Source organism: Leuciscus leuciscus (assembly GCF_965113295.1).
Source record: "Leuciscus leuciscus genome assembly, chromosome: 18".
Taxonomy (NCBI): domain Eukaryota; kingdom Metazoa; phylum Chordata; class Actinopteri; order Cypriniformes; family Leuciscidae; genus Leuciscus; species Leuciscus leuciscus.
The window spans coordinates 9,376,635-9,400,070 of NC_138742.1; the positions used below are offsets into that span (position 1 = coordinate 9,376,635).

A 23,436-nucleotide genomic window follows, 5' to 3' on the forward strand; every position below is an offset into this window, starting at 1 on the left:
TAATTAATAATAGCAGGTTACAACCTAGAAGAATAAGAATTCATGGGCATATTTGAACTTCAAATGCTTTTTATCCTAATTCAAAGTGAAATATTTGGCTTATAAATGCATATTCATAATGCATACTTGAGAGCTCATATATCTACTTTTCTCTATTTTGACCAAGTCTTGAAGCAGTTTAAAGCCAATCTCAGTATTATTCACTCAGTTTCATGCAACTTCCCCATGTTTGAATGCCTTAGTCTACATTTGTCCATATCTTTCAGATGACGGTATGCTGTTGCACAGGCACTAGCCCTGGCCTGCAGATTTGAGCCTCAACACACTTCCAGTTCAGCCTCTTCCTTTTGTATTCCGTCTCTGAGACATTTGGACTACTGTGAATGTGACTTGTAGCTCCTTCATGGCCTCAGCTCCACACAGTCCAGCGTCTGAGCCGGAACCCCTCCCTTTAATACCGCTTTCTCGACTACCTCAGTGGCAGTGGAATTTTCCAAAGGGGAAAAGGGGAAGCGGTTCAGCTCTGAAAAGGAATGCAGAGGTCACTAGTAAATTTTGAGCCCCGGGGAGCAGAAGTCTCATCAGATAACTGAGAGGCTGCATTTATGCTTTATGAAACACTGGAGACTGAGCCTGTCACACGCGCACTGCTCCACCAGGACTCAAGGAATGTTAGATCAGGAAAGGAGAAGTATAGAATATATAAAGTCACACGGACAAAAATACACTTAAAAAACGTTCACAACTACAACGACATTTATATTATCGTCCACACCAAACGCACGATAAAGTAATGTTTATTACAAGCGCGTGCTGCAGTTTAGTCGTCAGCTTTAAATGCTCGGGCTCTTTACAGCAGAATGGATTCTGATTGGCTGTCAATGTTTTTATCGTTCATCAGCTAAAAAAAAAAAAAAAAAAAAATCGTTCTGAAAGTGATTCCAACGATATAGTTCATCATTATATTTGTGATGTAGGTATAATCATTATATCGTATCATTATAGTTGTGATGTGGACTCACTCTGCAATTCTTTAAAATTTAAAATGTTTTTTTGAACGTCATCGATATGATAGCCTACTGTGAACGGGCCTTAATTCTGGAACAAAATACGGTTGAAATTGAACATTTTGTGAATGAGTTTAAATGAATAGTTAACCAAAAAAAAAAAAAAAAATGTATAGGCCTACTCTCTTTAAAACAAAGGCTTCAAAAGGGAGTTTTCGCAATGATGCAATAGAATAACCATTTTGGGCTCCCCAAAGAACCTTTCAGTGAACAGTTCTTAAAAGAACAGTTCTTAAAAAATCTAAAGAACCGTTTGCAAAATGGAAAGGTTCCATAGATTTGAAAGGTTCTTAATGGAACCATAGATGCCATAAAGAGCCTTTATATTTAGAGTGATCAAACCTGAATGACATTCTTTTGTGAAACAAAGCTATTTTTGAAGAAAGTAAATCATACATGACTTTGGAACAACATGAGGGTGAGCAAATTTTTCATTTTTGGTGAACTATCCCATTAAAGTCATAATCCCCATGGTGAAACCCACAATGCTGAACTACGTGCAGGACGTTGAGGCTTGCCTGAGCGACGTTTTTCCCCATAAGGAAAGAGTGCACGCTTTGAATATGTTTGCTGAAGCAAAAAAAGTCTGCAAGCAGCGAATAGAGTCAGTGTGCAAGATTTCTGGGATGCATGTGGTCCGATGGGTTTTCGGTGCACATAAGCTCAAATAAATGGCTGTCAAGGGGACCACTGAACAGCTGTGGGCGAGGGCTGGAGTTTGGGAGGGGAAGACTGCAGCAGTGTGTTCGATCCACACTGCACCACCATCCAAACAGCCTAAACGCACACACAAAGCGCGCTCGAGCGCCGTCGCTTTCGTTTGGACCGGCGAGCAGAGTCCTGTAGGCCTCAGAAGTACGATATGAGACCTTTTTCGAATCCCTTTCCAAACCTAAACGCACACAAAAGCGCCATTACGCCATGATCCTGCTGAATTGTAGTGCAGTATTATGTGCGGCGTCATTAAGAACGCAAGGTCACGCCATTAGCCGTGACCTTTCGAGACACTTATCGCCCCTCTATTGGGTTGTTGTTCGAGCCGTGCATCGTGATGGCGCAGCAATGCTCTTTGGGCCTCAGTTGCGTTTAAAGCACAGCAAAGCTTGGAGAAACAAAGCCCAGCCTCTCCCCAGCAGCCCCCACCCTGGAGCGAGAGATCCTTCCCACCCCCATCTCTTCCCCGAGCCAGGGGAGTGAGAGAATTATGGCCGCCATAAAAGGCAGATAATGCATTGTTAACTAATTCTGTCTGCTCAGAGCTGATGTATCCACTGCTCTAAATCTCCATGCCTCCAATAAAATGCAAATGCTAATGCTCGCCCTCCACGAGCTGATATCATTTTTAACAGGCCGGAGGTAAAAGCTGAGATAGGGTGGGGCAGGGGACGACATAGACAGCGTGAGGTTTGCTATCCGGTAGGAAGAAGAAGATACAGCGAGGCGAGAAAGCCTATTAGAGCTGCGTTTAATAGCAAAGCTCTCTATGAACGCCCGGTTCTGGTGCTCTAGCTTTTGGAGGCAGGGAGCTGAATGAGCACAGAGTAAATGTCAGTGTGTATTGCTCTATGAACTGATTCATGGGCTTTTTTAAATTAGCTTTGAGCAAATCATTACATTACTTTGTATGTATTATTTACAGCGCACTGCACGACGAGTTTCGGTATTGAAATATTACTTCCCTTAAGGACATTCTAATTATAAAAATCTGGGCATCTAAATCATAAATATTCATTTGAATATTTTCATTAAGATTTGTGGTACATTTGGCTATGATCTGGTTGTGACCAATATTTGATATTTTCTAAATTGCAATATATCAACTTGGCTATATATATATATATATATATATATACACACAATGAAATCATGTTTACAGTCCTGCAGTTTCATTTCTTTGAGATTATGTTCTGTAATAGTACTCGTCCCAGTAGTTCCTGCGTCGCTCTGTAACCTGCTGGGACTTCTAAATATTGATTCAGATCTATACTTCAATTACAAAATGGCAGTTTTCTGTCATTTGTTAATGATGGCTGATTTGTGTCCCTTCTACGCTCGCCGTGTTCTGTAATTAGACTGTAAATTCATTTTCACTGGGGGTGTTAAAGATGAGAGAGAAAGAATAAAAGAGATAACGTCAAGCCGTTATTAGCTGAAAATGTTTATTTCAAGCTTTTAAACTTCATGGAATTATTCTTACACCAGAATTAAACCAGCCTTGCAATTACACATCCACATTTATACATTTATTTATATGATTTATGTAACGTCCATCTGCAAATGTGTTGCGGCTGACCTCCTCTGGCATAAAAATTGACCACTCTGCTGATATAGCCTCATCATAGTAGGCCAAATTCACTTCGATATGTTGGTTTCAATTGCTTTTCGTTTAGTAGTATTGCCCTGGTTTTCTCTGATGACTGTTATTTAATGCTTATAAGCCTAAACGGATCACAGTGCACTTGGAACTAACGGCACAGTTAATCTCAGTAACCGTCTCAGTTCTGCTCTGAAATTACACACTTGTGTGTATTCATCGTGTTGGAGGGAAGCAATTAAACACCTTTGAGTTGGCACACTGCTATCTGAATCGATTCTGAGCATGTAGATCAGTATAACTATACAAGTTACTATCAAAATTCATTAACATTTTGATTTAAAAAATATATTTTTTATATACTAGCGGTCAAAGGTTTGGAGTAATTGAGATTTTTTTTATGTTTCTGAAAGAAGTGTCTAAGCTGTTTTTATTTGATCAAAATACTGTGAAATATTATTAGATTTCAATATATATATATATATCATTACTATTCAGCATCATTACTCCATTCTTCAGTGTCACATGATCCTTCATAAATCATTATGATGATTTGATACTCAAGAAACATTTATTATTATCAATGCTGAAAACAGTTGTGCTGCTACAGAAATGTATAATGTTAGAAAATATTTCTATTTCTAATAAATTCTGTTCATTGAACTTTCTATTCATCAAAGAATCCTAAAAAAATGTGTCACAGTTTCCACAAAAATATTAGGCAGCCCAAACTGTTTTCAACATTAATAATCCATAATAAAATCAACCATTATTACTAACTGAGCAGCAAACCAGCATATTACAATGATTTATGGAGGACACTGAAGACTGGAGTAATGATGCTGAAAATTCAGCTTGGCATCACAGGAATAAACTGTAATAATATTTCACAATATTACTCCTTTTTCTATTTGTGATCAAATAAATGCACTATTGGAGAGCATAAGACACTTCTTTCACAAGCAAAAAATTTCAAATAAATTAAAAAAACAACAACCAAAATAAACCTTTTTACAATTTGAATGTACTAGTGTATATTCATTTTTGGTGCCAGCCACATTCTTCACTTGAGAGGCAAATTTACAGAATGAAAGGTCAGCCAAAAGTGCCCACCTGCTGGCCTCTCTAACATCCCATCATGCCCCTGGGCTAGGAAGACCACGTTGCATTACTTGGGGTTGTTTTTGGTCAGCATGTGTCCTCTAATTTATGATGGCGACTTATCGGCGCCTATTTTGCTTTAAAAGTCTTCTTGAGTTTCCTGGCTGAGCTGGATGTGTGGAGAGTGCTAATCCACTCACATTCAGGACAGACACGTTCAGACGCTGGCCCGCGGCCACTCATTTTAACTGACAGCTCGCTGTTCTGCACAGACTGGAGCACAGGCGGCTTGACATGGCACAATGGAGCCTCTAGAGTTACGGCATCCCCGGAGGACCCTGTGTTATCAGGCGGCGTTGGAAAACAGAGGGCCCTGTGATCTAACGGCGAGCACGACCCAGCCATGTGCAGGACGACCCAGCTGGGGCTGCGGCGGGCACATCTGTCTGATGGAAAAGCCGGCTCATCACATGCATCTCAATCGTAAAGTGTCAGAGAATGACTGAAAGGAATGACCTTTGAGACAGGGATTCCTCTATTGAATCTCTGTGAAATCCCCTGGCTTTCATGCAGGACAGGCATTCATGCACTCTAACTCAAAATAATTTCATAAACAACATGATCTGGTTTAACGCATAAATCTGATGGAGAAAGTTAGAGTTCATTATCCAATTTGGCCTTAGATTTATTGGTATTTCAAAATTGAGGTCAGTGGCATTTTTTTTTAAAGGAATGAATACTTTTTTTTATTCAGAAAAGGCGCATTAGATTGATCAAAAGTGATGGTAGAGATATTTATAGCGTTTTAACGAACGATTTCTGTTTAAAATAAATGCTGTTCTTTTGAACTTTCATCAAAGAATCCTGAAACAAATGGGTCACGGATTCCACAAAACTATTAAGCTGTTTTCAACTTTAAAAATAATAAGTAATGTTTCTTGAGCAGCAAATCAGCATATTAGAATGATTTCTGAAGAATCATGTGACACTAAAGACGGGAGTAATGATGCTGTAAATTTTGCTTTGTATATCACAAGAATAAATGATATCCTAAGATATATTCAATTAGAAAACACTTATTACTGTTTTAATGTATTTTTTATCAAATAAATGCAGCCTTGGTGAGAATAAGAGACTGCTTTCAAAAACCTAAAAAAATTATACCCAATTTTTTTATGCTCAATAACTATATTAAGAAACAAGGGGATGCAAACATTTGTTGATGATTGGAGTCTTGTGACGCCCCTCCAAATCATTGAGTTGAGGTGTTCCGATCACTTCTATGGCCACAGTTGTATAAAATCAAGCACTAGGCCTCCAGACTGCTTCTACAAACATTTGTGAAAGAATGGGTCGCTCTCAGGAGCTCAGTGTATTCAAGCGTGGTACCGTGATAGGCTGACACCTGTGCACTAAGTCCATTCGTGAAGTTTCCTTACGACTAAATATTCCACGGTCAACTGTTAGTGGTATTATAACAAAGTGGAGCAATTGGGAACAACAGCAACTCAGCCATGAAGTGGTAGGCCACGTAAAATCACAGAACGATGATTCAGAATCACAGAATCTCACACACGCTGAGGCGACACTGTGCAGAAGTCTGGGATTGGCGGCTGCCAGGATAACGGTACTTGCGTACCGAGTGTAAAGTGTAAAGTTTGGTGGAGGGGGGATTGTGGTGTGGGGTTGTTTTTCAGGAGTTGGGCTTGGCCCCTTAGTTCCAGTGAAATTAACTCTTAATGCTTCAGCACACCAAGACATTTTGGACAATTTCATGCTTCTAACTTTGTGGGAATAGTTTGGGGATGTTCCTGTTCCAGCATGACTGCGCACCAGGGCACAAAGCAAGGTCCATAAAGACAGTTTGGTGTGGAGGAACTTGACTGGCCTGCACAGAGTCCTGACCTCATCCCCATAGAACACCTTTGGGATGAATTAGAGCGGAGACTATGAGCCAGGCCTTCTCACCTAACATCAGTGCCTGACCTCACAAATGCGCTTCTAGAAGAATGGTCAAAAATTCCCATAAACACACTCCTAAACCTTGTGGAAAGCCTTCCCAGAAGAGTTGGAGCTGTCATAGCTGCAAAGGACGGGCCAACTCTGAAACCCTACGGATTTGAAAAGGCAGATGTCCCAAAACTTTTGGCAAAATAGTGTATATATATAATTATAATTTTACAAATATTTAAAGTATTTTTTTATATCTGATATTTGTACAAATAAATTAGGAGATAAAAGGGGCATTATGTATTCAATTGTACAGTATATATGTATATATATATATATATATATATATATATATAAACATTCTGAATTGTTTTATAAATAGAAAAACCTTCATCAGACCTGTCTTTCCCCCATTTGTTCTACAATACAACCAGAACGGCCTTGCAGAAATCCAGGAATTATGAGAGGATTGAGCAAATGGTCTCCCCACCAGATGACATCTCTGTCTGGCTCTTCCTCAAATCACACTCTTACTCCCGTCCTGTCTGTCTTGACAGCCAGAGCTTTTCCACAAAGGATTTATCTTCCACAAAGGTTTCTATTTGTTTGTTGGGAGCATTGCTGGTTCTTCGAAGTGTTATGGACCAGTTCAACATGCTGCATTTGATTAGCAATCCTTAGAAGACTGTGAGTAAAAACAGTGCATAAAAATTTGTGTTGCATGTTTCCACTCCTGACCTCTCGAGTTCAGCTTGTCCGCACCTGGTTTCCTTTAGCCTTCTCATCATATGGAGAGGGAACAGGGTCCAAATGTTTAACAAACACATGGAGAAAAAAACATAGGCAGAATGGAATCTGTTCCTCTGTTGAGGATTCTGTCTGTAACATTGACGTTTAGCTTCTCATGGAAAGAAAAATGTCTTTGTTAAAGACCAATAGTATGTGTGTGAGAAAGAGCCATACTCAATTATACTAATACTCATTTATATGCTCTGTGGATTTGACTAAATTAGATATTTTTATATCTATTTTGCATTTACAATAAAAATGTTGTCTGCACAAACATTGAGTCTCATCATAAACAACTCAAAATGAACTCCAAAAGATGCTTTTAAATGGAATGCCGAACTAGGTGAAAATGCAAGGCAGATGTGTTACCTTGGCAACATCCAGGTCACCAGAAGCTTGTCTTTCCTGTGCTGGCCAGTGGAGAGCAGAGAAACAACAGTGGCACTGCTGGGTTCACTTACTGCCCTGCTGGAGCCTCCGACGGCCACTAGACTACTGCTTCTGAAGCCTCCTGCTGTTTTGGGTTCCTCATCATAAATCCAGGTAAGCAGTTTGAGTCCTTGTGTGCAGGACAAGGCATAGGCCTATATAAGATTTTGTCTTTGAGGGGAAAAAAACACAACTTAAACCTGGAAATAAACAAAGTTTAAGGATTATGCACTCCAAAATAAACTATTTCATCCAAAAGTTTAAACTGCGTCAAGCTTAGAATTTTCACAAATGTCAGGGTGGGGCAAGTTGGCACATGGCATTTTAAATATTTACACAAGGATTTTAAATACATTTGTTCAATACATAATAGCCTACTTATCATAGTTGCCAAGACTTTAGGTTGTGTCTTTATAAACGTTTAAAAATAAACGCACCCTGAAAAAAATATTGTATGCACGCACATTTTAACAAATGCCAGTAAGACTCGTTTCGATCGACTCTGTCTAATGACTCGTTTGAGTAAATTACTCAATGACTCACTCACTTATAACACAAAAAAGATCTTGCTTTAAACGGTGTAACCTATTTATTTTATTTACCTATGCGTGTAACATATACGGAGCCACTGAAAAAATCAGTAAACGAAAAAACATATATTATTTTTAGCGATCAGATTCAAAAAGTCGAGTCACTGAAACGAATCTAAAGCCCCACGCTAGTTGTCACCTCATCATGTGACTCAACATGGCGCTTTCAGGAGGAATACTTTTGAGTCTCCATGGCTTTATGTGAGTGAGTATCATTTAAAACATTTCTTAAACGTGCTGTAATGGTGGGAACGAATTTACTTGAGCAGATTTTTAAATTGTTTGGTTTGTACAGGGGTCCAATAAGTTTGCGAACTTTTTGTTTGACAAAAGCCCCCCTAATGCGATTATCCTTTTTCTAAAATATGATATCTAGGCCTATTGTTATATATCAACATGTAACGTTAGGCTTATAAAGACCGACTTCTACCGTGTAAGAACAACAGCAAGGGTGATCATTTAAGGACGAGTTGTTTTAATAATCAGCGTTATTGTCACTAATTGTACTCAAGTCAAATAATTGAAAGGAAAACATGCTTTTTCGTCTGATTTCTTTTTCCTTACTTTTGCAAAAACACGACTGTCAGCAGCCTCTAGCTATAGGCCTACTTAAAAGGTTAGTTCACCCACATTTTCTGAGGTGACTATCGCTTTATATGATGACGGATTTAATTTAAGATTTAATACAACCAGTTCAACATGCTGCATTTGATTAGTCAAATATAAATATTGAACAACGCACACATCAGTTATGGTAAAGGGAAGCTCAAGCATGTTTGCTCAGGTTCGTTGTCATGCAGCAGGTTTGAGCTTCAGCAAGAACCGATGAGGTTCATTCCGGTGTTACACAGCACGTTTTAGCTTCCGCAAGACCAAATGAGGTTCATTCTCGTGTTACGCAGCATGTTTGAGCTTCAGCAAGAACCAATGAGGTTCATTCTCGTGTTACGCAGCACGTTTGAGCTTCGCAAGAACCAATGAGGTTCATTCTCGTTACGCAGCACGTTTGAGCTTCAGCAAGAACCAATGAGGTTCATTCTCGTGTTACGCAGCACGTTTGAGCTTTGCAAGAACCAATGAGGTTCATTCTCGTGTTAGGCATCACGTTTGAGCTTCAGCAAGAACCAATGAGGTTCATTCTCGTGTTACGCAGCACGTTTGAGCTTCGTAAGAACCAATGAGGTTCATTCTTGCGTGTCAAGCACGTACGGTTGAGCTTCTTTTTATGTTCGCTGATCAATGCTTAGGCTATATGTGAATACAAGCCTATAAATCTATTCATCATAAAGCGATCAAGTCTCTTCAGAAAATTTGGACTAAACCGCTTCTATTCGCTAGATTTGTTTTATGATCTTTACGAACTGTTTGAGTGGCAAAGTGGTGGTTGCGTAGCTGTCAATGGAGCAGATTGATGACAGATTGATCTGAAAGCTCTGATTTCATAAAAAAAAATCTTCATTTGTGTTCCGAAGATGAACGAAAGTTTTACGGGTTTGGAATGACAGGTAAGGGTGAGTAGGCTAAATTATGGCAGAATTTTCATTTTTGGGCGAACTAACCCTTTAATCGTGATCAGTCATGATTCTTGTAATTTATGACCAAAACGAACATTAATAATCCTAAATTTTATATTTTTCTTTCTTTAAAATAAATTCTACTTAGTTTGTAATTTGATAGTTTTCCATGACTTTCAGAAATGTTAATATGTGCATTAAGTGTCTAAAACTATAGGACTGTATGTTTTTTAAACCGTATGTTTTTCCCCACCTGAAATCTCCCAAACCTTCTTGTTTCCTGGTGTGTCTGCTGCCCTCTGGCCTTCTGAGCAGGACTTGCATTCAAGATAATGTCTAGTGTTCACGATCAGATTAAACTTGTAGAAGAGTGGTTTCAACAAACTGTTAAAATGTTATGTGAAAGACTAGTAAGATTTTTTTCTTCTCTGGCAGTGTGATTGGAGCTCTGACAAACGTCTGTTACTATATCAGAGTTGGCACCGGTGGGACAGAGGCCAAACGGCGCTCTATACAGAGTTATGAGCTTGTGAATGAAGACAGATTGGGTACTTAAGGGCATGTTCACTCCTGTAAATAGCCACAGTGGATGTAATGTGCCTTTATTTTCATTTGATGTTAGTAATTCTGGCATCTATTCAACATTTATTCACAATAACTCAAGTATTTATTTGAATCTATAATGTAAGTAAAAATAATCATTGACTTGTCATGTAATACAATTAGGCCTATAGAAAATCCATTTATTAAATAAGAATTCATATTTGTAAAATAGAATTTCTAAAAGTTAAAATTAAATGAACCATGTACTATTTTACAAATAAAAAAAGAATGAAGGTAATTTTATTGTCATTAAATAGGCTATACAATTGAAACTTTTAATGATCTTTCGCCCCCATTTTGTTCCATTTGTATAGTGCATCTGTGATCAGGCTTTGTTTCAGTTAGAAGAAAAATATTTTTGAGTACACTAGAAAAATGTATTCTCTGCTGCATGGGAAGAAAAATGGTAAAATGTTATAAATGTGGATTAGATCATCCACCATGACGGCCACTAGAGGACGCTGTCAAGCTTCTTTTTTTTTTCTTTTTTTTTTCTTTTTTTTTATAATAAATTGTGCATTTGCCTCATTTTGAGGAATGGAAAAATGACCAGGACCAGCTCTGTATTCCAGTATAATATAGATAGATTGTTTTTAGTGTCAACAGCTTGGTGTATTAAAATAATATAACAGACGTTCATTAAGTCTCCCTTAAAAATATGATAATGCTAACAAAGTAACAATAGTTTCCAACAAAGTAGTCTGCTGTTGTGGCTACAAATATTGATTGATTGATTGATTGATTGATTAATTAATTAGTTTTGCCTTAAAAACGAAATTACAATTGACGTTTTATTTGTTATTTTTGCTAAATGTCTCTTCAGCAGTTACCATAACTGTAGAAACGAAGGTTATGCATTTTTGAAATGGTAAATAATTAAAGTTTGTTAGGTAAATGTTATGCCATAGGACTTCTTCCATTCCATGCTTCTATAATAGAGAAAAGTGTAGCCTAAATGCATCAGAAAACAGAGGAGATTTCTTGCTTCTGTCTTTCGACAAATCTCTCTTTAATGGCAGATTCATTATTGCAGATTTTTCATGGAAAAAAACGAAATATATTGTTAGGCTTTAGTAAATTGTCAGAGCAAAAAAATTGTGACTGGCGATAGTCAGTTCTTCTGTTGTGGTTGAAACGGCCAGCAGAGGGCACTTTATGATCAGTGTGAAGTGCATCTGAAGCTGATTAAAAGGTGCAAAATGATTATTCCATTAACTTTGTGATTCCCCCCACCCCCCCCCCCCCCCCACCCACACACAACTTATAAAAATGACACACAAAAAAAAAAAAAAAATTACTAAAACTTTAACTAAAATTAAAAGGAAAACAGAAATCTGAAAATAAACTCAAAATATTAATAAAACCGTAATAGTATCTCAATCATACTAAAATAACACTGTGCTGGATTCAAGTTTGCAAAAGGCAATGGTTTGCCATTTAGTATGTGGGTAAACTCCTGGTTTCAAAAGTAAAAATTCAAAGATTTCCATTCATATATTTCAACTATAATAGTTGATAAACATAAATAAATAATGTTTTAGTCATTCCAGATAAAAGGTGCAGAACATCAAAATTAATTTCAGGCATTATTAATGTAAGCCTACTAAGTGCAAAAAAATTAGAGCCTTTAATTTTCTTGAACAAATAATTATTTGACCTTTGTCTGGCCGAAACAATATTCAGTGACATAAACAGTCATTTTAATCTCTTACTTCCATATCTCTTTCCTGCTGGAGTGTATCGGATCAAAACGCTATTCCTCTTAAAATTTGCAGAGGCTTAGGTGAGTCTAATAAATCATGGATTTTGAAGCCGAAACAGCAAAGTCATCTTTTCTTTGGCTGTGGCGTCTATGTTTTCAGGACTTGTGTGTTTTCGAATGTCCCATAGTTTAAAAAAACGTCTCTTTCTGTTCCAACCAAGTAGCATAGCTCACCTACTCTCAAAATGTTGCAAGCCACAGGTTTGTTTGGCTTTGTGAGGAAGATGCTGAACATTTCCACCAGAGGTGGGGGTCTGCTCTGAAGGTCCGCAGTCAGCCAGATGCTCTGTCTGGGAATTACGTGCGTTGTCTTGGCATCCCGAGATGATGACTTTAATCAATCTACATGATAGCACTGGCAAAGTAGGACCCAATTTGTGACTTTTGAATCTCGTTCAAACCCGAATTTCAGGCCCTGTTTTTGATGGACCCTCTCCAAATGTTCTCACTCTTAACCGGCTGACATCCAGCTGTTACAGATGGTGGACATTCTGGATCTAACTGGACAATATGTGGTCCAAGTCTCTGCTTCTCAGAACTGAGACCCCAGTGATCCGGCCTGTTGTTTTCCTTTGTGCTGCAGAGAGTTTTACTCTAGACATTCAAGATGATCGTGTGGTTTGAGCTTGCTGGAGTCTATCCAGCCGTGGTGTTTCTCATCTTCTCTCTTTCTTTTTTTTTTGTGAGTGGGGGAATAGAGGAAGTGGAATGTGTTATGAGAAACTGGAACTTAAAGTGGTTTATTTACAGGAGAATAAGGTGTGATTTGGTACATTTGTAAAAAAAAAAAAAAAAAAAAAAAAGTAAATTGATTAATGCATTATTAAGTTGACAGGAAGCTTCATATATTTGGAGTGAGATCCCATATTATTTTTTCTTCAGTAAATACCATTACTATATAATGGTAATTTTTATATATATTTATATAAAAAATCTTGCATTTCTGTCAAAAAAATAAATAAATATATATAGGCTATATATCATTATTTTTATTTTTTTTGACAGAAATGCAAGATTATTATTTTTTTTTCAGTGATTAGCATTATTATAACTATAATACAGTGGCAGGTATTATAATGAAATGCACAAGTTGTCCCACAAAAGTAATCAAATAAATAATTTAAAAAAATTTTTTACAAAGCTTCTTAAACTTTGAAGGACATCCCACATTATTATTATTATTATTATTATTATTATTATTATTATAATTATTATTATTACTATTAGTTTTCTTAAGTAATTACCATTACTATCAAATATTTAATATTTTGCCAGATATGTTGGTATTGTAAGTTATTTTTTGGTGTATTTAATTTGTATACACACAGGTTGTCCCACAACCTTCATCACAAAAAGATGTATATAATAATAATTATAATATTTAAAAAAAATGCTACTATGACATTTTGTCAGAGACTCTTGTATTATTTGTTGTAAGTATATGCACAAATTTTTTTTATATATAAATTGACAAATTTAAAGCGTCTTATACTTTAAAGGAGATCCCATTTTTATATTTACATTTTTGAAAACTGTTACTAGGTATTTTTGGTGTATTTAGTGCATGTACGCACAGGTTACCCCTGAACTTACCTGTCTGCAATACAGTTTTCACATTTATCCAAACCAGGCAGGTCGAACCAGTCTTCATGCGGTAGATTTCTGACAGATAGTATGCAGAATGTTCACAGACAGGTCTGGATTTCATTGCTTCATACACGAACAGCTGCATCAAACCCCACCAGATATACACAGACTGTAAGTAACAGAAAATTTATAGCTAAACATTAATTACCAGGTAATCTCTCGCTTCGTATTGAATGAATAATTTACCGTTCAGAATGTGTGCTTGGTTACCTGGCAACCACCGCCATTCATTTACATTTTAGCATTGGCATTTGCGCTTATTTTTCATGGTGCTAAAATTCCAATTGGCAATAAAACACTGCAAATGAACATCCTCTGTGCAAACCATAGGTGTGTGTAGGGCCGTCGTGCTGCTTCAGGGTCTGGTGGGCTTGGAGGTGACCGTCAGAGCATGTTATGAGGATCTGAGATTGGTCTGGTCTAGAAAACACCAGCTTACTCTGAAAAAATAAATAATAATGCAAGGTGTTCTTTGACAGTGTAACAGTCCCACAGCTGAGGGAAATATAATCTTGTATAGCCTATAAAAATGTTTAAAAGTCTCTCAGGTCCCCTCCTCGAGTATTTCCACAGAAAATATTTGGTCCAGAATCAATTTTCACACTGTAAAAAATTAAGTACAATCAACTCGGATGTTTAAGTCATTTCAACTGAAATTACATTAATCTGACTTAATATAATATTCCTAATCTAAATATAGATGAATTTTTTTATTATATTATATTTAGGCTCTGAATCTATATTTGAATTATGAAAAAAAGTTGAAAATTGCTTAACTTATTTTGATGAGTTAAAGCAATGTAAAAACATGTTATAACCTATTGATCATCTAATTTTTTACTGTGAAATTGCTAGTAAATGTCAATTAATTACAAAGAGACAGCAAGTAACGCATTGAATTAAACATGTAATTTTGAAGTAGAAAGACTGTAAGTGTTCTTGTTAAACCTATACTACAGTAATCTTTGTTTTATCTACAACTTTGAATAATCAGTGTCCCGCAGTGTTAAACTCGGCCTGTAGGTGGCACAAGTGTCAATTTGAGCATGTTCACTTCATTTTTATTACAGTCAACTTCCTTTTTATTACAGTCAGAGGTAGTTTGTCACACGCTGTGCAGTTGTTTTGAAATTCATATGCTTTTTATTCTGAGAGATGGATCGTATGAATTATATCATAACTAGGTTTGCTTGTAGAAATTGCACGCAGGCTTTGCCGTGTCAAGGCAAGATTTGGGGGTTTCGGGTTTTCTCCCCTTCCCCTTGTACGCAGAGCCCCGACTGGTGCACCTTATAGATTTCTCCCGAATAAATCATCCTTATGGGACAAAGATGCATCTCACCGCATGAGAGAAGAAGAATGAGGGCAGGAGGATTTATGATGGGAGAGGTGAGGCCTTGATGTTACTATCAGACGTTATTGCGGCTGCGCCTCAGGCCTGGAGCGCTTTCACAGGAACGCAAGCGAAGGCCCGAACGCAGCCAGCGTGGCCTCCACACACCCAAAAACAGATCCGCTGTAGGCTTTTGAAGTTCACTCGCCCCAACCCCTCGCAACTGTGTTCGCTCTCTCTCTCTCTCTCTCTTAATGCCCATCCAACTCATTCATCTTTCCCAGGCGGGTTCTCAGCCTGTGGTGCTGAAATATGGCAGATGAACCTGTTACATGTTAGTTTAAGAGATAGTGTAGGTGTAAATTACACAGGAGGCTCTGGCTAACCTTATTTATGAGAGGGCTGTCAGGTGTTTAGGTGTTAGAGCGAGACGTGCTGCTTAAATCGTTTACTCCGCTGTAAATCAGAGCGTGCGTGCCACATTCGTGCACGGCAGTTTGCACACGTGCTTACATGTGCGCTCCTCTCTGTTTTTGTGTACCGAAGGTTCTGGTAAACTCCGGAATAGCTAGTGGAGACTCAGACGGGGGCCACCAGCATGGACGGAGCTTGCTGTTATTTCTTTTATGAGTTTAATATCATTTTATTGAAATATGCTGCTCATAAACCCTCTCGGAGTAACAGTTACCTCTGTTTTATTCCAAGCGAGCTGAAACGGATTGTATCTGTTATCAATTTTTGTTCTTCAAGCAGTTAGGTTTTTATTCTTAGCTCTGTTGGACAACATTGATGGATGTACTTTTCAATTTTTTTTCTTCTGTTATATACACTATTGTTCAAAATTTTGTGGTCAGTGAACAATGGAATAATTTAAAGAAGTTAATACTTTTGTTCAACATGATGCATTCAATTGACTAAAGGTGTCAGTAAAGACATTTATAATGTTTAAAATGTTCAAATAAAAGCTGTTCTTTTGAACTTTCTGTCCATCAAAGAATCCTGAGGATATGCATCACTGTTTCCACATAAATATTAAGCAGCATAACAGTTTTTTTGTGTGTGTGTGTTTCTTGAGAAGCAAATCGGCATATTAGAATGATTTCTGAATGATTTTGTGAAATGATGCTGAAAATTTAGCTTTGCATCACAAGAATAAATTACATTTTAAAATATTTTAAAATTGAAAATAGTTATTTAAAAATTGTACTACTAATGTTTCACAATATTACTGGTTGTACTGTATTTTTGATCAAATAAATGCAGCCTTGGTGAGTAAGAGACTTTCAAAAGCATAAAAAAATATTTAATTGTTTAATTGCTTAGTTATAATTGTAATGGTAGTGTAAGTGAAAGTTATTGCACTGATTCTTGAGTACTAGAAATAAAACGGGATATAGAGCTGAAAACAAGTTTGTGACAAGTAATTATTTTGATCGATTTATGTGTTATCAGCCGAAATGTAAGGTTTTATTTTTATTTATTTTTATTTTTATTTAACTGATATTTAATTATGGGTGCTCATTTCCCGTATTTTTACGTTTAGATGACCTTTGCCATCATTTGGCGCTAACTTAAAGGCACAGTATGTAAGTTTCACCACTAGAGGGCGCTTATTCAAAACAATAACAAAGACGTAGCTTGAAGGCGTGGTCTTCTCCTCCACAGCCGATGGAAAGCAATCTCAGGCAGAAATCATGTTCATGGTTGAGCTAATGTATTCAGTGTTTCTTAACATTTACTGCGGTATGAAGCGTAACGGAACGAGGGCGGTGGAGTGAGACTGTCGGCCGCTCCCGATCCTTTCGGTGTTTTTTTTTTTTTTTTTTTTTTTTTTTTACAATCAAAATTAAGTAAAAAATGTACAGTTCCGTTTTATTAAATTCACATTATTTTATTTCATTCTAATAAAACAGCTGCAAGTGCTGAATAACTACTCATACTGCCACTTTATTAATTAAAATTGTTGGGTAACACAGCACTGTTTTACCTGGTCAAACACAGTCAAACTAAAAATACATTTGAGTGTGTTGAAAGTTATGTTATAACGATACTCGTGTTGCATCTTGCAGTAAGCTAGACTTAGCTGACTTGTGTTGCTAAATGTCATGCAATTCATTTTAAAACATATTGTACATACAGTAACAAAATTACTGTTCCTACAAATAAAGCTCTTTCTGATACACTATGTGAGCCACTTGACAAAATAGTGTTATCTCTGAGGTAGGGTACAAACATATTTTTCACGGTAAATTAAGAAAACAAGAGCTTCAAACAATAAGAATAAGCGTGTTGAGCTATATAACCATTAGTTTTCTGTTTTCTGTCACCTGTCTAATAAAACATAATATATTAAAGCGTTTTTTGGTGTTTCCATTGCTTCTACAGATATGACGTCACTGACAGGCGACGCGATGACATGGGACGTTTCACTGGTTAAAATTGCGGATTTCTCTGGATTTAAACTTTGTTGGAAACATTTGGAATAATGTAAGTACACAAGTCAACAAAATATGTGGTTTTGGGATATTTTAATCCCAAAATCTTACATATTATGCCTTTAAAGTGACTTTAAAAACCCCGTTAAATTTAATCTTTAGCAAATCATAAAAACAATGTCCAAAAACAATTTCATGATGTACACTATATTGTATTGTGATGCAAACTTCACTTGACGCATATAAAATTCCAGATTTTATTTATTTTTCTTATTTAATTCGCCAAAATAGTATATAATTTTAATTTGGTTATCGGCCATAATCATGAAAATAAGGATCAGCCAGAATTTTTACATTAGTGCATCCTTACTTTTAAAGTTGTTTAAATTCATGTTAGATAGATAGATAGATTTTAATTCATATAAAGTATTTTGTTTTGCATTTGCCATTCTAACAAGCTTCACTCATCAATTAAAAGTTAGAAATGTTGCTATTTTTGAAACTGATGGCAGGTCGAGTTGTGGCCATGTTTTATCTGATGTCCCAAGAGTGAATACTCTCCACAGTCTCAATAGAAGTGCACCTGCATTTGACCCACTGAATGGAGCTGAGCTGATGAATCGGTCTGTGATACCAAAGAGGACGTTCGAACACATTGAGAATGAGTCATTGAAACACTAAACCAACTCGGAGCACTTAAGAGAGTCTGGATGTGAGCGCTGCTGGGAGAAGTGTTGATTTTATACCTGTGGGCGTTTACGATCCACCCTCCATTCATTCTTTGAGTAGCCCAGAAGTGGGACAAGCATGTTAGTGAGAAGTAATCTTTCACCATGTGCTAACACGAGATGTTAGCAATGTCCTTCTCATAAGAGAGAACGTAGTATTCGGGGTAACCGTATTTATTACCATTGTTAGCGTGAGGCTAACGTGTTGCAGTGGGAGTCATTGTGGGTCGCTTGTCATTGTCACCGTCCTGCCTGGAGGTACGGCGTGTCTCGTGTGTCAGGGACAGCTCGGAGGAATTGTCCCGTAAGTGGTTAAGTGTCCGGCTCTTTGGAGGGCGAGGGAGGAGACAGGCGGGGTGAGGTACATCTGGACCCAGTCTAAACATGGCACAGGTCTGTCTCATGTGTCTCTGCCGATCTCACACCCTCAGGTTTATGATTCCCATGTGTGTTTTCATTTCACAAAATCACATATACACATACGCTTGGAGGCAGTGTTTGTCTGAAACGAGAGACACACAGAGCTCAACAGGATTTTTCTCTGCTCGCTCGCATAGGCCAATAGTACAGACTTTTATATGCCCTGCCAATGGTTTCACTGGACTCAACACAAAATGATTGATTAAAGACGTAAATTTAGAATTTTATATTTACATTTCTAAGTTTAATAATGTACAGTACTATCAGAAGTTTGGGGTCGGTAACATTTTTCATGTATTTTAAACTCTATTGCTCACCAAGCAAAAATACTTTATTTAATCAAAAATACAGTAAATTGTGTATTATTATTATTATTATTATTATTTTAATTTTATTTTTTTAATAACTGTTTCTATTTCATAGCCAGTACTCCTGTCTTCAGTGTCACTTAATCCTTAAAAATAAATGATCATAGTTTCCACAAAAAACATTTCAGGATTCTTTGAATGTATAATTCAAAAGAACAGCATTTATTTGAAATTAAATAATAAATAATAATCTTCTTACATGATAAATGTCTTTTACTGTCAATTTTGATTTATTTAATGTATCCTTCCTGAATTTCTTTAAAAACATTTGAACAGTAGTGTATGCATATTTTTACATTTACATTTGTTTACATGTATAACTTTACTTTTTATTTTATTTTAAATTGTTTAATTTTTACAATTGACATGTTATTTGAAATTTATTTTAATTATTTAAAAAATACAAATGTTACACAAATGCTATACGTTTTCTTTTCATAGAAATTTTTCAAGAAAAGCTGGAAACTATACAGCTAAATGCCATGGCTTCATAAATTAATAGACACTTTTGCTGGAAAAGGATGGTGTGTGTGACAAAAACATGACGGATTGGTTCATCACTTTTATCCCATTCTTATCCCAAGCCTTTCTTACAATTTGGACAACCTCACCTGTTAACCTAAAGGGATGGTTCACCCAAAAATTAAAATTCTGTCATTTACTCACTCACAAGTTTTTTTTTAAACCTATATGAATTTCTTTGTTCTGTTGAACACCAAGGAAGATATTTTGAAGAATGTGGGAAACTGAACAGTTCTCTGGCATTAAAAATTTATGTAAATTGCATGTTCAGTACTTTCCAATTCACCCGAAACGAGGTCCTAAAGCATAGTGTGCCTTCAAGTCAATGTGATTGACTTTTTACTCAATAATGAGTTAATTACTCACTCACTACATTCAATTCTGGATAAAATGTATGTTTATTACATGTATAGGATTTATTGATTAATGGTCTGAAAATGATTAATTATTTATAATATCCTAAACAACAGTTAGTAGCAACAAATAGAAGCTACATTTAATAGTTGATCATCTTATTGTAGTTAAGCAATGTAAAATAAATCAATAAAAACACACACACACACACAAAAAAAGACATTGTGACATTGTTTTGATGAATAGTATGTTAATATATTCTCACACTTGCTTTTTCTTTCTGTTTCAGTAGCTCATCCTCATGCTTCCCTTTGTCTTATTTGGCATGGGCTATAAAGCACTTTTTTTTTTAGGGTAGGGGACATAAATAACAGCTCACTCTCCTATTGGAGGCGTTTTCCTGAGGCCCAAACCTCTATAGGCCCGATAGAGAGAGACGTGTGAGAGGCCGTATTGGACTATAAAGTTTATGTGCAACATGAGCAAGCGTGTGTGTGGAAAACACAGATCTGTGCTCTTCTTAGCCACTCCTGTGAAAACAAACAGCAAACCTCCAAAGGCTGTGGTGTGAGACTTTTGCTCTGAGGTTTGTGTGAATGTGTGTGGCATTCTCTCCTCACTGTTTGGGTGAAAAACCGAGGGCAGTGACCCGCTCCCCCTTCTTTCCCCCTAAATGGTCGTCCAGACGGACTAGCTCTCTTTAGTTTCCTCATTCTGTTCCTCTCCCCCTCCTCTTCCAGTCTGCTTTATTGCACTTGATTCGGAGCGTGGTCATTCCTGAGATGGCGCAGATAGCAGCTGCTGCTGAATTGCCCACCATAAAGCATCCGCAAACCCGCCGGAGCGCTGGCAGTGGGGGCTGGGACACCCCGTACATTCATTTCTCTGCAAATTTCTACACTTAAAATTTAATGGTTGTAATCTCTCGGAGTTGGGACTTGCTTTTGAATTAGATTGGATTTGCGGAAGGTGGTTGTGGTGGCGTGGAAGACTTTAAGATTAATGTTCTGATATATTGGATCACATGTAGTTGTGGCATTTTAGGGCAACGAATTACAAATGCAGCAACTAATATTGGTGGTGGCCGGAGATATGTGAGAGCTGTCAGTCACTGTTCACCTGCAGGGGGCGATATATAGTTACAAGACTAATTGCCTGAGAGTGTGTGTGTGTGTGTGTGTGTGTGTGGCTGTTCAGAATGGGATACTAGCTTACTTACTGAATACTGTACAGAATGCATTGTATACTACACTGTGCACTAATTTAAAATAATTGAGTGAATCCGTAGGCAAATAATATAAAAGTTATAAATGTTTCAAACTGTAACATTATCACATGATCACACTGTTTGTCACATGACCAACATATTGCATATTTAATTGATTTTTATTATTTTATTTAGTTTATTATTCTGTAAATTTTTATTTATTTAAATATGTATTTATACACTACATGTTTAATTCAATTTGGTTTATTTCAGTTTTTGTCTGTCTGTCTGTCTGTCTATCTATATGTCTGTCTGTCTGTCTGTCTGTCTGTCTGTCTATCTATCTGTCTATCTGTCTGTCTATCTGTCTGTCTACATATGTCTATCTGTCTGTCTACATATCTATATGTCTGTCTCTGTCTATATATCTATATGTATGTCTGTCTATGTATCTATATGTATGTCTGTCTGTCTGTCTGTCTGTCTGTCTGTCTATATATCTATCTATATGTATGTCTGTCTGTCTGTCTATATATCTATATGTATGTCTGTCTGTCTATGTATCTATATGTATGTCTGTCTATATGTATGTCTGTCTGTCTATATATCTATATATATGTATGTCTGTCTGTCTGTCTATATATCTATATGTATGTCTGTCTGTCTATGTATCTATATGTATGTCTGTCTATATGTATGTCTGTCTGTCTATATATCTATATGTATGTCTGTCTGTCTATATATCTATATGTATGTCTGTCTGTCTGTCTGTCTATATATCTATATGTCTGTCTGTCTATATATCTATATGTATGTCTGTCTGTCTATGTATCTATATGTATGTCTGTCTGTCTGTCTATATGTATGTCTGTCTGTCTGTCTATATGTATGTCTGTCTGTCTATATATCTATATGTATGTCTGTCTGTCTATGTATCTATATGTATGTCTGTCTGTCTATGTATCTATATGTATGTCTGTCTGTCTGTCTATATGTATGTCTGTCTGTCTGTCTGTCTGTCTATATGTATGTCTGTCTGTCTATATATCTATATGTATGTCTGTCTGTCTATATATCTATATGTATGTCTGTCTGTCTGTCTATATATCTATATGTCTGTCTGTCTATATATCTATATGTATGTCTGTCTGTCTGTCTATATATCTATATGTCTGTCTATCTATATGTCTGTCTATATATCTATGTCTGTCTGTCTATATATCTATATGTATGTCTGTCTGTCTATATATCTATGTATGTCTGTCTGTCTATATATCTATGTATGTCTGTCTGTCTGTCTTATTTAATTCAGTTTATTTAGTTTATTATATGGAAATATGATGAATGAATTTCAAGTACTTACGTTTTTATCTCTTGACTCAATTGATTGTAATGCCTAGAGTTTTACCCAAAAATCAAGTAATTTTTAATTTGACTGAAGTACTGCACATTATACAGTTAACACTATTCATGTATCCTCACTGTCTTTCAAGGCCAACGCTGACGTTTCTGCAGCCAATTTCACGTTTGTTGCAACTCGCATGTTGACCTCACACATAGCTGAGAAATACCTGATAAATAGTTTCTGCGGCTTCTCCCCGCTTCATCACGGCCGCGTGACTATAATGACTCAAAATCACAGGGAGCAGATGAGCAAGACCGGGCGGCTTCATCTGGCAGCCGTTCCCGTGTGATCCCTCAGCAGGAGGAGGAGCGCGCAGTCCCTCGCAGGTACGGACACCTCCCAGACAGATGAGCCTGGTGACAGCGGGACGCAACAACCTGCAATTCTGCTGTCTGACATGATCCGTCAATGTCCCCGCACTCACGCAAACAGAACTCCCCTGTACAAGCACGCAGAGATTGTTTTCTAAAAGTAGGCCTACAGGAATCATCGGTAATGAGCACGTTCACTCACACCTGTGATGGCAGGCACAAATGAAAACAAACAGTTTCCTTCATTTGCACTCGCTGATGACTCACAGGGCATGCACTGAGAATAGATTCAAGAAATGAGAGGATTGCATTTGCAACAAAGGGCCTTGTTTTTAGATTCCTCTTCAGGGCGCTTATCTGGTTTGTGCGATTTTTGTCTCTTGATAAAACGCATCTGTTTGTTTTATCTTTTTCCCGAGGGGCTCTTTGAACTGCAGACAATGACAGGCTGTCTTGTGCTCGCTGCGGTCCAGATGCCGACTGGCCACAAGGTGGCACTCACCCTCAGCAAGCAACTACCAAGTTCACTAGACACTTTTTTTTTTTCCTCCACACTGCTATGAGCATGCTGATGTATCATGGCGCAA

General features: G+C 37.0%; 1 long non-coding RNA gene across 1 annotated transcript in view; it reads left to right on the plus strand.

The window, feature by feature from the left end:
* Nucleotides 1-13,795: 13,795 nt before the first annotated feature.
* Nucleotides 13,796-23,436, plus strand: part of LOC309481396 — a 40,172-nt gene continuing 30,531 nt past the window's right edge. Inside the window, exons 1-2 of the long non-coding RNA XR_014199996.1 lie at nucleotides 13,796-13,877; nucleotides 17,485-17,586. This is a non-coding gene — a long non-coding RNA (uncharacterized lncRNA). The remainder of the gene's footprint in view (nucleotides 13,878-17,484; nucleotides 17,587-23,436) is intronic.